General features: G+C 38.6%; 1 long non-coding RNA gene across 1 annotated transcript in view; it reads right to left on the minus strand.

Annotated features, from left to right (window-relative positions):
- The window catches only part of LOC148222851 (uncharacterized), a 411241-nt gene that overhangs the window by 272460 nt on the left and 122330 nt on the right, over window positions 1-16451 (minus strand). The window contains exon 3 of the long non-coding RNA XR_015805502.1: window positions 9910-10074. This is a non-coding gene — a long non-coding RNA (uncharacterized LOC148222851). The remainder of the gene's footprint in view (window positions 1-9909; window positions 10075-16451) is intronic.

Here is a 16451-nt window from a genome sequence, read left to right on the forward strand (position 1 = left end):
ACATTTAGTTTAATAATAGCTGAGTGCTTATTTTTATTAATGTCGGTTTTTAGGGACATGGATCACCAGTGTTTTTAAGCATTAATCTGCTACAGATAAATCTGTTTATATTTCCTTAGTTATAATACTGTGCTAAAATAGTATTTGTAGTTTGACTAATGAAAACGAGGAAATTTTGCAGAATGTATGAATTTCACTGTCACAAAACATTTCTTAGCACTTATCTACATTTATTCACTGCAACTCTCTTTTAAAAGGGCAATTCAATGTAACTAAAACAGCAGGATCATACCATGTTATGGCTCTGACAATCTAACCTATCAGTTACACAAAAGGCAATATAAGACTCCAGAACCAGCAAGTTCCAAACTTTATCTCCCTCCTCCCTTTTCCTAAACATATTTTATTTTGTAGCAACACAATTGTCTTGGGCAGTTGAGTAAAGAAATGCAGCAGATTTACTACTGGCTCTGCACTCAAACATTTCAACCCCATGCATTTCACCCTAAGGTTGGTAACTACCACATATAATCCTAAAGTACTATTTCCTCTATTGCTCTATTCTGGGAACCTCATCTTTATGAATGGTACATCTACTGCAGGTATGTAAAGCACCCCACTCTGACTCACATATTCACAGTTTTCAGAATGTTAACTCATTTATTCCTTTAGGGGTAAGGGGTTTTGTGTTATTGTTTTGTTGTTTCTTTAATATGTTAAAGGTTTCTACATTTTGAACTTTATAACCACTTGTATTTAATACTCTAGCTCTTTAATTATTAAACTTTAAATATCCAACATACTGTTAGATACAAGTGTCTATAAACACATCTCTATTGTGCCAAATTAGCCTACATCAGTGATTTTATTAAACCAGTATTTACATTCTGGAACTAGGTACCACAAGCCCTTTTTCCCTTGTACCATATCCACTGTCTGGAGAAAAGCTGTATACTTTCTTCTGCACAGTTTAAACAATTTTTCACTGCAGAACAGTTCCCTGAATTTTGGTGTAAGTTTAGTGTCTCACACACATAATCACAGAGTAACAAAGATTGAGGAAACAGCCTACATATTCCTTATCAGCTACAGTTTTACCTAGTCAAATACTCAGGAAAAAACTTAGCAGGAATAAAACTGCAGTAAGACAGAGTTTAGTACTAAGTTGCAAGCCCAGACATGGCTGGACTTAGACAAAAGATGCAGTTGTGTAGGACAGAGGACAAGTGAAAGCAGGAAAGGACTTATCCCTACCACTTTCATAGCCCACTCAGGATGCACTGTGCCATCACATTCATTTTTTCCCCTCTGAGCCCAGGTATCCCAACCATCTCTGGCTTTCTTGCCTTCAGATTATTAAGTACAACCCGTTGGAATGAGCCAGGTCTCACTGTTCCACCAGATATGAGTCCCCCACATACAGTGTCTGCCCACTTTGGGGCTCATAGGAGGTTAAATTCTTTCAGTGGCATATAATTAACTGCAAATAATTGAGTATCTTTGCCTTGCATAAGAAGAGGTATATGGAAAATGTACAAGTTCAATAAGTTAGCAGGAGCCTCAATTTACTTTTGATTTATTTTCAGTGTTTACGCTGTGCTTAATAGATTGTTGTTGGGGAGAGAGACAGTAAAAATTCCTTCTGGTAAACAATTTAGTTTAAGAATTAAAATTAGAGATAAATAATGATCCAATTTTATTGAAATGGAATGCAACTGAGAAGAATGCAAATTGAAGCATCTTGATGGCAAATTAAGTTGTTTCATTATCTCTCATAAATTGCTTTGGGAGGATTCACTCTTGGCTAATGAGCATAAAACTGAAGACCAAATTACTTTTTTTTTCTTCCCTAGGAGTTTCTGTCTTTGAGGTCAAAGGGAGTCTCTCAAAGTAACTCTAACAGAGCCTGGGCCTTTGATAGTTACTAGGAGCAACCATCGTTCCCATGCTAGCAGCACTAAAAAGTATGTCAAAACCCAGCAAAAATCAATCCACTTCTAATCCATTTCATGGTCATTTCAATTAGTGTCCTTTCTCTCAGAGGTCTTCACAAAGCATGAGGTCTATTGCTTGCAAAACAATATACACTCACCATGCCATTGAAAGTTCAAATGAACATAAACACAAAAAAAACTGCACCAAAAAAATAAATAAAAAAAAAATAAAAAAAAAAAAAAAAAAAAAAAAAAAAAAAAAAAAAAAAAAAAAAAAAAAAAAAAAAAAACCAAACCCCAAAAAAACCCAGAACCAGTCAAGTTGAAAGAGACTTTAGAAGGTTGTCTGGCCCATTATCCTGATCTTATCATTACTTTTCATAGGAAAAAAGCATATGATTGTATTGAAAATTGTTCTAAACAATATATACAAGCAACTCCAGAGTCAAATCAAGCACTTGACAAGAAATGCAACAATAAGTGCTATACTGATGTCATTACTGCATTATCATTGTCATTATTAACCACGATAATGTGGGAGCAGCCAGTGATTCTTATTCTATCAAAAACACACGAACTACAGCCATACCAATGAAAGTTCCCAGCCTCCAGCCCAGTTTAAACCAGCATACCATTGACCTACAGTAATGGGAGCCAGGCACTCCTGACCCAGCCTGAGTCCCTGCTCTTGGCTGGTGGCCCAGGGCTGTCCATGGCATTTCTGTTACTGGCCCAGGTGTGTCAGGAGTGTGGGCTTGGATGGGGTGGCTCAGGAGGGGGCACATGCCCATGGCCCTGTCACTCACATCAGCTCCTGGATGGTTTCATATTTTATGTCTTTCCACATCACCAGCAACCTGACAACCAGTGCATTTTCAATTCCTGCCCCGGGTGTGTCACAAAGGCTGTGAAGTTGTTACAAGTTCACCTGTGCTTTTTCACCTCAATAACCCAAAATATTTCGTCAGGATTGCTGTAGGCCACAGCTTTCACATAAACCTCCGCTGTAACAATGACCTGTGCTTTGCTTGTTTCTCAGCTCAGTGAAGAGCTGGAGAGGTGCAAACTCTCCTTGCTCAGAGCAGGGACATGGGGCAACACCCCATGACTGCAGTCAGTCCTCTCCTCCTGCCTTTGGAAATATGGTTTTGTCAAATGAAGGACTACCTGTGAGTTTTTTCTGACTGCTATGGACCCAAAGATCCTCTCTGGTGTATGGATTTGAGGGAAGATGCAGAGTATTTTCTGTGAGTGCCTGCCACAGCTGTACACATCTGTGTAGCCAATGAAGGCAAAGAGCAGCTGCAACTATTGGGAAGAATAAGGCTACCCAGAGGCAGCCTGGAAGCAGCACCCATCTGAACAAGGAGGGATGCACTGACAGCCACCGTTTAATGCTCAGACTTCAGACAAAATTGGTTTTGGCCCACAAAAAAGCCTGCATGAACTCCCGAATGCACCATGGAGATGAGATGCTCATTTCACTGCTTGCTTCCCTTGTCATGGAGGTCTCAGCCCCTCTCTCCCTCAGATATTAAGCACTGTCAGAGATTCATTTCACCAGAGTCACAATCAGACTCCTGACACCTTATTTCTTTGGGACTGCTCAGAAGCTCAAGAGAACTTTCCAACTTCATGTGAAGCAGCAGAACAAAAGTTTCCGGTGTGGTGTCACCACGTGCTTTGGTCCAGTGCTTCCGTATGTAAAATATTTTTTTCAGATTCAAAGAGGCTGTTTTACAAAAAGACACAGAATATTGAAGTATTTCCAGAGTACATTTTCTAAACCATTCCATGGATACTGGGGAGTCACAGTAGCTTATTTCTGATCTCACAGTTTACCAATCTCCATAATTACAATCTCACAGGCTTTGGTTTTCGTCTTAGCAGTTCCACTCAAGTGGTCCTCATTACAATTTGTTTCCTAACCCCAGGGTGCTGCCAAGATTTTGTGTGCTTGGAACAGTGACATAACCTGTCCTGGAATCCACACTGCTTTCATTTTACTGCGCCAAATTCTCTACTGGGTTCCATTTTGTAGCTTTCTGTAGAGATATACTTTGGGAAGAGTGTAACACTGGGCTTACAGGGCTGTGTAAAATAACATATGAACCACTAATCTCAGAACCCCATATCTCTCTCAGATTTTCTATTTTTCTACTTTGGTTGAAGAAACAGTAATTCCTAAGAATCAACAAGTTGATAAACTTTGTACAGCCACCAATGGATAATAACCTGACTCACAATGTATAAATTTGATGTGGAAAAAAGAATTTGAGCAACTATTCTGCTTGCATTGAAGCACATTTGTTAGTTTATTATTATTAGATTCAGCCCTCAAAAAAAATCACATAGAAGTTGCTGCTGGAAGTTGTGTTATGCAAAGAAAACAAAACATGACAACTATCCATATTGCTTATAAGAAGTTCTAATAATACAAGTTTTCTCATTCTTGAAATCCCCACATGGTAGAAAAGATAAATGGAGCCTGCCACAGCCTTAACAACAGAAGAGTTTAAAAAATCCATACAATGAATACACTTAATATTTCTGATATATTCAGTGATCTATCAAAACATGGTACACACGATTCCCAAAGTGCATTTTGGCCACCACATTCCATACAGAAGCCTGGCTAAATAGACTGGTTTGCACAACGAGGACAAGAGATTAAGGAAGTAAAATACCATTTTATAAGCATGTATATGGGGACCACTAAGTTTTATGCCGAGTCTTCAAGTGCAGCCTTAGATCTCACAATGATAAATGAATGCTTTACATGACTGACCTGCACAACCTCCTCTGACTGCCAGGAGCAGCTCCTTGTGCAATTCATGCAGTGCCCATCCTGAAACTCACACAGCAGCCACAGCAAGCCCCTCACCCTGGGACTGGGCCAGAAGCAGCCTGGGCTTGCTCACCTCCACACTCTCACCTGCCCCAGCAGCAGATCCCTCCAGCCCACCCCACACTGTGCAAGGTGGAGGGTCTGGTTCTTACTTGTGCTACAGCAGATTAAATGACAAAATACACGAACCCAATACTGAGCCTTTCCTTGACTAATGCTGCTTTTCAGTGACTTTATTGGCTCAATAGGAAAAGCAGATTTGCATCATAAAGATACCATAGTGCTCAAGCCCATATGTGTTTAAATCTTTAGAAGGAGCAGAAAATTCGCTATCATTAGAGCCAAGTTTTAATTGCTACACCTTAAACCCCTAATTTCTGGATTCAAATCAAGTCTTAAAAAATAATATGTTCCTATAATTTCTGACTCCTTAATCCTCACGGCAGACTGCTTTTAAATAGTCATAGGAAATGTGAGTTACAAGTAAATAACTTATATACCAGAGATTAATCATTCTGCATGGATTTTTGATGATTATATTATATAATCATTAAATACAATTATACTATTTGACTGGCATTTTTCAAATCTGAAGAGCTCAAGGAGCAAGACAGTCTATTTATACAAAGTACATAGCACAACTACACAGCATTAATCAAAAGCTCTTTCAAATTCTTTTCACTCATCCTTCACACCCAGAACAGAAATCAACAACAGGAAATACTTACATTAAAGTAGTTTTGAAATCAAGATAATTACAGAAATTTCTGACATCTTCAGAAAATAAGCAAGAGCAGAGTCTGCCAGATTCAATCTCTGTAATGTGAGGTTCATTATCAATAAACATTCAACAAAAATTCTTCAAAATAATTGAGACTTCAAGTTACTAGGTATCATAGGGCTTTATAAAATGTATGGGGTTTTTACAATATGCTGCATATAAAAATATCTTCCTTAATTTTTTTTTCCTGGATTCTTCATTCGTGACTTTTAATTGAATGGAACATCAAAAGTTTAAAACTGCTCCACTATAACATGAAATAGGATGTAGTTCTGCACTGCACTATTAAAATTCAGATCTGCATTACTTTTCATTCTCCTCAGTTAGGATTTTTCCCAAAATACTGCCTCTCTGCAAATGCCAGAGGAAAATAATCAATCTTTAATACGAAAGATACAAACTTTCTATTGATTTGTTGAAGTCTAATCTGATATCTAAATGTAAATTATTCACTTCAGTAGCTTTGTTTTTGAGCCATTAATTAAAAGTGTGACATATAATAAGCTATTAGTTTTGTTTCTTACTGTCTTCTGCTGTTCCTGTATCTGATCTGCTATAAAGAACTCCTCAAACCCTATAGTTTTAGGAGCCCATAGCTGCTAATTTTCTGTATTGATCAAAAAAACCCCAAAAGCGTCTAACAGATGATAAAAAGATAAGCATATGGCTCTAAAAAGATGAACAAGACCCCACATTAACAGGATTCTACCATCGAGTACTAGTGGGAAGTGAGGGAATGGGACTTTCAGTGGGAGGAAGCTCACCCCAGTGAAAGGAAAACAAAAAAGGAAACAAAAAGGAACACTGTTTAAAAACCTCTTTTATGTTAAATAGCATAATAACTGTGGTTATTATATGCATGTATAACACTTGTGAATAGTACCTGAGGATGACTTAAATACCTGTCCACAAAACAGATCAAAGACAAAAATCTTCAATGTTCATGGTGCCATTTGGATTCACTTAGAGACAATGTCAAAAAAATCCCCAAAGTTCAATTAAAGTTTATTTCTCTAAATCCCATTTGAAAAATTAAACCTTCAGGTTAAAAACCAAAAAAAGCAAAATACTTTAAATACAAACCAAAACCACATTACAGTAATTTTAAAGTCCAGCTAAAAGAAAATAGGGCACATACCAATATCACCACTACAAAGTCAACATCAGGTCTCTTGCAGGAAGTATGATAGCTATGGCATAGATATATTTATAAAATATTAAATAAGAATTCTTGTTAAAAAATCACCTATTGCAATTTATACGTGCATAACTTTGCAATCCCCTCCTCTCCTATGGCATACATAAAAAAAAGAAATAATTAAAATAATCCTTTAATAATAGTTTTCTTTTACTGGGTTCCAGTCCCAGCTGCTGGGAATTATTACATGGCAGGATCCATATTAGTCCTCTGGGAGAAAATTTAACTTTCCACAGAGAAGCTGCACAAGGTTGGGGCGTGATTTCCATTTGTCCAAATGTTTTGGTTGAACTGTAACTCTGCAAGCATGACATTTACTCTGCCAACGGTGTGAGACTGACAGTTTTAAAGACTGCACAGAAAACTTGCATACAAGAACAAAGGCAAGCCAGAAAAACGTCAAAGGATGTGAAAAGGAACAAGTTGGGCAGCTTGGAAAGCTCTCATTATGAATTGGAGCTGGGCTTGGCTCAAACACATTTGGCACCAGCATCAGCACTCTGTTAGTCTTTATGCTTCTGAAATATTCACAAGTGCTACAAGGACCTAAGTAGTTTATTTCCAATTTGCCAGTTTTCCTAAGCTAATTAAATATCTATGAAAGCAATTTCTGCTTACTGGAATCCAGCTTTTCATTTTCATAAGGATAAAATGACTAGGATTCAAATGATGATCCATATTGCTTTGTTCATCTATATACATCAAATAAACACCTTTTTTCTCCATCTAAATAATCTCTGAAAACAAACAATCCAATTAATTTGGTTATAAAATCTGGGCAGTGACATCCCAAGAGCTGAAATGCAAGGTCACTGGTACACAATAATCTCATAACAATTTTTTTAAAAGATAAATATTTACATCTGTAATGTCTCACGACAGAATAGGATGTAACCCAGTCATCACGTATTAGGAATAGAGATGCAAACCAGAGGATTGCTCCCATGCTCTAAGCAGAGCACACAAATTGTTTTAAACAGCTGCTGGATTTCAGGTTTCTGCTCAAGGACTAGAGTAGAGTATTGGTGAGCCCAGGACTCAGACTCATCTTCACTTTTTTATTGTTTAGCAGGAGTGTTCGAGTTTCACCTTCATTATAATGAGCAATATCTTATTTCCTATGTAGAACCACTGAACTGGGAGCCAAGCTCTTGGACTAAAGCAAGTCTTGAAGTGCTGGTGAGGTGACAAATGTGTGATTTCAGAGCACAGCTGCACACAGCACCAGCTGTCTCCTTTCTTAACACTGATGACATTACAGGGAGGTACAAACCTTAGTCTCATAAATATGCAGGAAGGCAGGTGCAGCACTCGGATCAGCTGCTTGGTCAAAGAACAGTTTCAGCCTTTTTTCTACCTAAAAAGCCACTGAAAATTATAGTTTTCATCATACTTTTTCTTTTTTCCCTCCAAATGCAGTCATGGGGCTTCCAAAAACCCCAAAAACTAAACACTGCAAATCCACCTGTGCTGCAGTTCAGAAGGTGTAGTATCAATAGCAAATGCAAAAGCTATAAATTCTTTTAAACTCCCTAAACTTGGTCCTTCTCAGTACAATCATAATCAGCTCTAACTTACAGCCTCTTCATTTGTTATTAAATAGAATCCAGGGTGGTAGATCTTAAGACTTTGGAAGGAGAGTCCTCTAAATTAAATGAAAATTTAGTCTAAGTGATGAATATATAAAACTTTTGACCTGTTCTTCATATCTGCCACAGCCACTTCTGATTCCCTGAATGTACTACATTCACCATTTTTTCTCAAGTTTCCACAAAAAAAACCAAACAACATATCTCCACAAATACTAAACAAGGAAACCAACTGCTAAAGAAGCTGATCAGAGCCAAGAATTCTGCAGTCCAGTGAGTCAGACAGATGAGGTCACTTGCAACTTCCTAATGGAGCCTTACTCCAGCTGACACCAAAAAGATGTGACACAGGCTTGCTAGAAAACCAGAAGAGATCTAAGCAGAAGATACAGTACCAGAGAAGCAGGATCCTGAGCGAGATGGATTTTGACACGAGTCAGTTTGCAGTTCAATATTCCAATGATACAAGGGATAGAAAGAACTATACAGAGCCTTTGCCAAGGCATGGGAGATGGTAAGCTGAGCAAAGCTCACCATAATGGTCTATTATCAGTCCAATAAAATTATTTATTACTAGGACCTATGAACTCAAAGGCTTTTTATAGGAGTATTCATTTGTCCTCCATAGACAGCACAAGAAACTGAAGTCAAATGTGCCACACAGATATATCAATAGCAGACAAATTGATTCTCAGGTAGGGAGATTTCCAGCTTTTTACTTTGTCCATGTCACTGGCATTTTAAATGGGCTTTTTCTGTAGGAATGCTGGAAAGTTAAAGCCAAAGCATCACTGTTTCCTTAGGTGATGCCACTAAGGAGCATGCACCAGGGAGTTTCCATGTCTCCCTGAAACCCTTGATAAGGGTTTTCTACCTTGTCCCTCCATTCCAGTCTAAACAAAAAATATTATTAATTTGGGTATTGAGAGCATCTCAGCAGCCTCTGAGCTCAGGAAAGCTTTCAGAACACAGTGCTGCCTGTGGGACACAAAGCTCCCTTCGTATTGTCAAAGTAAAAGGTTATCTGCAATGAGCCAGATAGAACTCCTTGGAAAAGAATGTTTTCCTTCCAATAACCCCTCCCCATGAGAGCTATTTCTCTTCACTTCCTTTAACACTTTGCACAGTTTGATCTATTTGTTTCCCCTTATTACACTATTGCAGTCACTGCTGAAATTATGCTGGCCCCATATCGCAGCAGTGATGCAAAAGAGAATTTACAGCAGAGCTTTTGAAAATTAAAAAAAAAAAATTACATATTATCTGGAACAAAAAGTACATTATAAATAAAGAAAAGAATAATGCACGCTAAAGGTCTCAGCTCAGATAAAACTTTACTGAGGCTGTGCATCATGGAAGCTTGGACTTCACCACTTTAGGTCTTCCAGGAAACCTGACTGAGTTTTGTCATTTCCATCCCATTCCACATCCTATCTGCCAAGCTTTTGCAATAAATGTGTGACCCTAGAGAAACTTCACTTTTCTCTATGCCATTCCTCATCAGGTGCAGGTTATAACCAATGCACTTGAGGCTTTGAAAAAAATTAAATATGACTCACATTTGGTAGACTTCAGTCTTGGACTGCTCTGGGAGGTTCCTGCTCTGCTGTTTGTGTCCAGTTTCTTCCTAAAATCCTCACTGCTTAAATCTGTGCCCAGCACACACCTCAAGTGAGTTGCTGTTTCCTGGAGAGAGCATCCACCTGAGCTGTATTTCTCCATACCTGTTAAAATAAATGGCGCTCTTATAAAAGGGGAAAACCAAACAAACAAACACCACACACAAAAAATCCACACACACAGCAAAACAACTGTTAATTTTATACCCAAAAACCCCAAAACAATATAAGTGTTTTGGAGGTTTTTTGTTAATCACGTAGAAATCTGCATGTACTGTCTAAATACCTTGAACTGGACATTTTTTAAAATGCTGAGGTTATAAAGACCAAAAATATATCTGGAAATTTTTCTTTTTTATTACAAAAATGAGGATTTTCCAAGTCAACACTAATATTCCAGAATATTGATAATAAATGACTATTAAGGATTAAAGACATTTAGTACTTTGCATTCTTATTTAAAAAAAAAAAGGAAACCTTGAATGCCAATTCCTAATGGTTTTGGAGAACAGAGGTGCTTGGTTTAGGTAAGAGTGGCATCACTATAAATGAATGAATTTTCTCCCAAGTCATTTAATTCTCCTCTGAAGAGCTCCTCCCTAGCAACTGCTGAGATTTCCATTTATTTAATGTTTACTCCAGAAAATTGCCAACCCACCTCTGAGCCATCCCATTACCAGCCTGGGCTTTTCACCTCATGCCCTTATCTTTTCCTTCAGTAATTCTGGCTTGAGAATAAATGTGGAGCACAGAAGAGAAATAAAAACTGCTTTTACCTCTTCATATTATTAACTAGATATAGGAAAGTATGTAAGATTCTAAACATAAAATTTTGGTAGAAGGAAAAAGCTCTCAAAATAGGCCTGCACTTCTGCCCCATTTTTAAAATAATACACCAATAACATAAACCCCTACATATAGTAAAGAAAAAATCCTTAAAATATCCCCTGCATTCACATTATAACCATTGTGTTAAAATTCACAATACTTTGTGACTGCAATACAAATAAAAATAATAATTTCAAAATATCCTGTATTAGAAATCTACTAAAATGTCAAATCTATACCTTGGAATTTAAGCTTTCCTAAAAGGTTTGAATCTCCCTTCGAAAATTCTCTTTTTTTCAAATGTAAAAGTGGGCATTTATAGACATATGTAAGGAAATTGTACTATACTAAAAACACATAAATACACACTTTTCTTATCAGTCAGAAATCACACAGAGCAGAGCAAGGACTAAGATATTATATGAATACACCAATAACAGGGAAAAAAACCCCAGAGCTGTTTATTAAGTGGATAAAACCACCAATACTGGAAAGTAAAGCAATGAAATTGTTTTCTTTTAAAGCAGAGATGCATGTGAATATTTACTTCCATAAGGTTAAACTATCAGTAAATGGCAAATATTCCCTCTTCTTACCAATAGAAATGACCCAAGTTTCTCTGAATTGGCGAAAAATAAATTTGCAAGTTATTTTCCAGTCAGATATATGCATAGTTCCTCATTAGATTTTATTTTGCAATTGGTGGATTTCAACTCTAATTTAGTATAACTTGTGTAAAATTCACCTACCACTTAAGGCTTATTTTAATTTATTGGGTTTTTTTTTTTTTTTTTCAATTGCCAAGCCTCAAAACTTCTTTAAAAGCCAGCACTTGTAAATGCAGGAAAGCTGAGTGTGTATTCCCTCTCCCTTTTCCAGCAGTTTCTCTCTGGGTATTTACAAATGTGTATTAAAACATATATGCTGTGCTTATATCACAGAGTACATCAAATTCAAGCAGTTGTGGATTTTGTGGGTGACAGAAAATCTGCTTAGCTCGAGAAGGCATTTATGTTGCTCAGCTCTTTTCTCAGCTGGTGGAAAAGAGGAATAAGAGGCAATAGGAGATGGAAAGATGGATAAAGCAGAGATAAGGTGTGTGGCTGCTGAGCTGCACTTGCTTCCTGAGCACTTCTGCCGAGTTTAGGAAGCTCTCCACGTTAGCTACACGGGAGCAATAGGCAGTGTCAGTGCATCCAGCTTCATTAGAAAGTCAAATAAGAAAGGATGAATGCCAGGAGATGAAAGACCTTCAGAACACTTCTCTCCTCATTCTGATTTGTATAAGTTTAATATATGGGGTTGTAGAATCCAACAAATACTGACAATGAGCATAAGAAGTAGATGATTAATAGCTTAAATGCAGGAAAATGTAGTTTTCAATGGCACAAACATGCCTACCACCCAGTGAATAGCAGCAATGACTCCCAGTCCACTGTCACCCACCTCTGTAGCAGACACCCACACCACACCTCCCCAGCAATTCATGCATTTTGAAAGCCTTAACAGATTCCTTAGAGCTACAAGGGTAGCTTTTGTAACAGAAAGCTACACCTAAATAGGAAAGAGGATTATATCCACATCAGACCAAGAAAATTATTCTATTTTTCCTGTATCTTAGCTAGGGAAGCTCCAGCTAATTTGATGTCAGTGTTGCCAAGCCTTTTCTTCCTGGAAGAAAACAGGCCAACACTGCAACAAGCAAGTCCAGCCTTCCACAGGCTCTTCCTGATAATAAACACTGCTCCTGATAATGAGGCTGATTCATGTGCCAGCATCTGGAGTGACAACACCACAATTTGGGTGTGCACAGGCAACAGACATTTTCTTGGGTGTGAGTAACTCAAGCACAGAAGTTCTTAATTTTCTTTTGGATTTGATTGTACTGAAAGGTTTTATGAGCTCCTGGACATCTGTTAAGCAGTTTTCTCCTAATGTTTAATTTTCTGATTCATGTACAAACCGAGCAACATTGTCGTCCTGCAGCAAACAGGCACCTTGGATCTACTCTAAATGAGGTGATTTGTTCCACAATCACTGGGCAAATTTTCTTCTTTCATGTGCTTGAAATAAGTTAAGAACAAAATAAATATTAGGTTTTATTGGTTGCATTTGCACCCTATCTAAAAGGTATGCAAATGAGTGATGGGCTGCTGAGAATGATATTCACCAAATGACTCCCTATTTTGCCAAATCACATTCATTCTCTTCATTGTAAAACCATGTTCCCCTGCAAATTAATGCACCAAAGAAGCGGGCTGAGAGAAGCCCAAGCATGAGTTAAAGTAATTACCAGAAATTTAGCATAAAACAAAGCACATCTCAGGAGTCTTCTGGCCCAGGAACAAATGTTTGCTCTGCTGTTAACTCCCATGAACAACACTAGATCATAACCTGTCACTGACACACTCGTGCATGTCTGCATCTGGAACAGGGTTCTGAGACTTTGCACAACAGTCATTTAAAATACAATATTTATTGCCTAGAGATTACTATTCACACAGCAAACTTGTTTTCATGCATAGCTCCCTTAGAATATTCACATTATTTGATAATAAATTGCACTGACTGAAAAGGGGATCTAAAAACAAAACCAATTCAGAGCTGTGCACCTGCTGATTTTCAACCAAATGTGCTACAATGCTTTATTTCTCATGTGAAACAACTCTGAAGAGACTGAGCTGACACTGACCACAATACTACTTGGAGTCTTAGGATCAGCCTACGAAATTGTGCTGAAATTTTAGCTAGTAATCCCTCAACACCCAGACAAGAGGTGACCCTATTCCTCTAAAATACAGAGCAATATGTTCACATCTGGCCTCTCTTGTTCTTCAGCTCCTACTTTGCTTGGCACTTACTTTTAGTACTACAGGTGCAGAGAAATTGGAACTTTCATAGCAACTACTTTTCCACAGAACTCATTCTGTCACACTTTTCCTTTGCACAGATGAGAATACACATGCCGAGTCTGACACTCGCCATTAGGCTCATTTGGAAGAATGCATGCAGTGAATTCCCCTGATCCAGTCTGCAGCTGGGAGCCCAAGCCTGTCTCCTGCTTGCAAAGCACTGAGGTTCCTGAATGGGTTAACTTTAGGAGGGGTATCGAGAAGATGCCACTAAACAGTTCCCTGTTTGAAAAAGCTGAGATGGATATCTTTGATACAAACCAACTTTTCCTGCACGTACCAACTGCTCCACTTGGGTTTGGTGGCAGCTTGGCAGGGCAGCACAGAGGAGCAGCCAGGGCAGTGCTGGGGAGGATCCCTCCCCTGGCACAGTTTGTGCCACAGGAACCAGCTGCCTTCTCTGCAAGGAAACCTCTGCTTCCCTCAAAAGGGAAAAGGGGCTGGAACTCGTGGGTTCTTTTCTTGCTTTCAGCACAACTGTCACAGACGTGCTGTAATTCTACCTCTGTCTGTTTACATGCAGCTGAAAATGTGCCCCACGCTCAGGGTGTTTATTATGGTGTCCCAGTGTATAAAGGGATCGACTGTGGATTTCCATTCCATGAAGATAAGGAGAAAGGCCACCCCACCCTTTTTTTAAAAGTATACAGAAGCAGGTTGTTTCATACTCTTTTACAGTATCTTCTGATGGGCAGATCTTGAGTCGTGATGTTAGATCAGCCTAACATGTTCTCTGAAAAAAAGCCACTGCCATATTTCATTGTCAGGAAACAACAAAGAGTTTAAGAAGAAATAAACTCAGCAAAATTCTCTTAACAAAACTGGACTGCACTTACAGTTACACAAGAGTTTTAGCTAATTCCTCTCTCAACCAGATAAATGATTTGCAGGTATAATTACATTTAAAATACATGAAATTTAGAAAATATATTTTTTCTCCTTTATCAAAAACTCCCATCTTCTTTGCAACTGTTTGCTAGTAAGTCCATGAAGAGACTGTGGTTAGCTGAAAACTAAATAAGTTTCAATTTATTTAGTGGGAAAAACCCCCATAAAATTAATAACCCTCAAGATAATTTTAAAACTATATGTTATAATTTTTAAATATCATTACCTTCCAGGGGATATAGTGTTCAGATGCTTTTAATACAGCTCTGTGCAGGAGATATAGATATCTGAATTTTATTCTCATCTTAATATTTGCTTCAGAGGTATTTATTTTTTCTACTACTTCTGGCCTATGCACCTGTACACAATGCCTCCTAGAGACATGAGGCATTATTTCAAAACTAAACACATCATATGTGACAGCCATCAGAAAATCAGAAAACACCCAACTATTATTGCCCCTCCCAAATTCCTCCAAACAAGAAAACATCCCATCCACACAAACTATTCTTGTCCTCCCCAGATTCCCCTGGGTTCAGCAGAGGCATCTCTCAGGCAGCTATCATCGAGTCTGACAGCAAACCCACCCCTGCCAAATCCACCTCTAAACCACGTCCCCGAGTGCCACATCTACATGCATCTTACAAATCTCCAGAGATGGTGACTCAAACACTGCCAGGGACAGCCTGTTCCAAGCTTGACAACCCGCTCAGAGAAGTTTTCCCTAAAATCCAGTCTAAACCTTCCCTGAAGCAACTTTAGACTGTTTCTTCTCAGCCCATCGCTTGTTACCTGGGAGAAGAGACCAACCCCACCTGGCTGCCCCCTCCTTCCAGGGGGCTGTAGAGAGGGCTAAAGCCTCCCCTGAGCCTCCTTTCTTCCAGGCTGATCCCCTCAACCATTCCTGACAGGATTTGTGCTCCAGACCATTCCCCAGCTCCTTTGCCCTTCTCTGGACAGGCTCCAGCCCCTCCGTGTCCTTCTTGCAAGTGGGCAGCGTGGAGCAATTCACTACAGGCACATCAACATCCTCTGATTCTTAACTTTCTGTTAATTGACACAGCTCTCTTAATCTGATCCTATTCTTGAGTGAAATCATTTCCTTGAAATAATAAGTATGGGAGAGCAGTCAGTTTTGTCTTTTTTCTCTGGGAATTTGCAGTTTTGTAGCCTGACCTTGTTTACAATTTGACTCTGTTCACATCGATTTATGCTTTGCATTTAAATCTCTTACTACATGAACTGTAACTCACATAATGTATCTATAAGTTGTGTTTCTATTCTCACATTGGATATATAACCTCCTTTGGACAGGCATTAAATCCTCAGTACATGTTTTTTTGCTATCTGGTACACAGGAGTTCCAGCATCATACCTTAGCAGAACAAATGAACACCTCCCTCAGTGAAAATGCATGTCCTAACCTTTCACAGCTATTTATAGCTGACCTCTTGCACTGTGCTGCCTCTGCTCATCATAGCCCTCTTCTCTTGTTCTCTCCAAAATTTCCTGCTCACCCAAAAGGCCTCGTGGCTGCTGAGAGCTGCAGGTTCCTGCAGCAATCTTTGGGAGAGGGAGCTGGAGCTGCTCAAACAGCCCAAGACCTCTCTTGCAAAGTGCAGGTCCTTAGAGCTATCCAGCTGTATTTAGTTATGGAATCCTTCCACTTCCAGGCTACTCATTTTCACATTTTTAGGAACTTATCTCTTAGACCTTGAGCTCTCTGAAATTAATGAAGACCTTGTTTTTTGTTTTGATCAGTACAGAATTTATATATTCAAAAAGATCAAAGGATTGTTCTACTTGCACTAATGGTGAGAAGAAAGTTACACTTGATGCAAAGCACATTACTAT

Source organism: Sturnus vulgaris, chromosome 9 (assembly GCF_052056855.1).
Source record: "Sturnus vulgaris isolate bStuVul1 chromosome 9, bStuVul1.hap1, whole genome shotgun sequence".
NCBI lineage: Eukaryota > Metazoa > Chordata > Aves > Passeriformes > Sturnidae > Sturnus > Sturnus vulgaris.